Genomic DNA, 1,642 nt, shown 5'->3' on the forward strand with positions numbered 1-1,642 from the left:
ATGGGACCTCGGCTACCCAATTATAACACCTTTCCCAACTTCCTCAGGTCCGACCGCAGACATTCATCGCCTGTGGCAGGTAATCCTCCTGGTAAAACACCTGACAGTGAGACGGGCCCTGGTGTTAGCTCTTATCCTGGGTACAGGGTCAACACCACCTCCCTTCACCCCTCGTGACAGCAAACACCTCCAGGCTCCTGGGCAGCTGGAGCGCTTCTGTCTGTCTGTGAGAGCAATCTTCAGGACAGGTGACTGCAAGCAGCTCCCTTTAATAAAGCCTGCACAAGAAAGGAAGATGCCTACAGAGTCCTAGATTCACACAGGCTCCATGCGTATATTTCAAAAAGAGAAATAAATGTAGAGTTTAAAAAAATCCTAATAATTTCACTTTGGCTTGAATGCTAATTTTGATAACATTTTCAACATCTACATGAGAGGACCCTTCAGCTGATATCATGTGACTATTTTCTTTTATTTAGTAAAAGCCTGGCTCATATTGTTCAGCACTCCCAAAATACTTCCAAAGGAATGAATGAGAGCAATCTATATTTTCTATATGTGAGAGAGTGTGTTTAAAGTTGCTGATGCTTCTCTCGAGTAAATATTTGAGGGGTTTAGATCGCACTGCCTGGCAAGGGCTGTACAGCCTGTGCTCTGACATGTGACAATGTGCTTCATTACGACACAATGATATTCAGGGCCTCACTGTCAACAGCACTGCATATTTATTGTGGATCAAACAGCTGTTCAGTACTCATCTGTCACAATTACATAAAATACCCATCGGTTTTCAAGCGCTTTATCCAATACAGTGTTGCAGGGAGGCCGAAGCCTATCCCAGCAAGCAAGGGGTGGCAGGATACACCCTGGACAGGACACACAGTGGGCACACACACACTCACACCAGGGGCAATTTCACAGATGCCAATTAACCCACCGGTATGTTTTTCAACTAGCAATGATCTTGCCTCTGCTAAAACCCCCCAGGCTACAACACTGTCACTGTGCAAAGTGTCTTTGGACTGTGGGAGGAAACCTGCATGAACATGGGGAGAACATGCAAACTCCACACAGACAGCACCCCAGGTCCAGAACTGAACCCTGGGCCCCAGCACTGTGAGGGAGCAGCACTGACCACTGCCACCGCCTTGCTGCTGAGATATATAAAACGTTTGTATCAAAAACATTCAGACAATAACGACCATATTCATGAATCAGCAAATCCGTGTGCAAATTCAGTTCTTTAACCTTTCGTGTCACCCCTTGACATTTTTCTATTCCTATTTCTATATATATTTTTTGGAAACAAAACATCGGTTCCAAAAAAAAAAACTGCCTAGCCTGTTTGGTTTTTTTTTAGCTCAAGTTGGGTGACACCTAACCAACTATTTCGCGCTGTTGAGCTCACAGTTCCCGGCAATTTTTAGGCGTGGGAGCAGCACAGATAACAAACACATGGTGCGTGTATCTAGAGACACATGATTATCATTTCTGTTGTTGTTGTTATTATTATTATTATTAAGTTGTCCCGGGCACACCTTCACAAGTTGCAATACGCCGATAATGCAATTGTTTGCCCTAACCCAACACGGTCTGGGCTCCGAGTTAGAGGAAGTAGGGCTAAGTTTGTCTGACGGTAGTA

Source organism: Lepisosteus oculatus, chromosome 13 (assembly GCF_040954835.1).
Source record: "Lepisosteus oculatus isolate fLepOcu1 chromosome 13, fLepOcu1.hap2, whole genome shotgun sequence".
Classification (NCBI taxonomy): domain Eukaryota; kingdom Metazoa; phylum Chordata; class Actinopteri; order Semionotiformes; family Lepisosteidae; genus Lepisosteus; species Lepisosteus oculatus.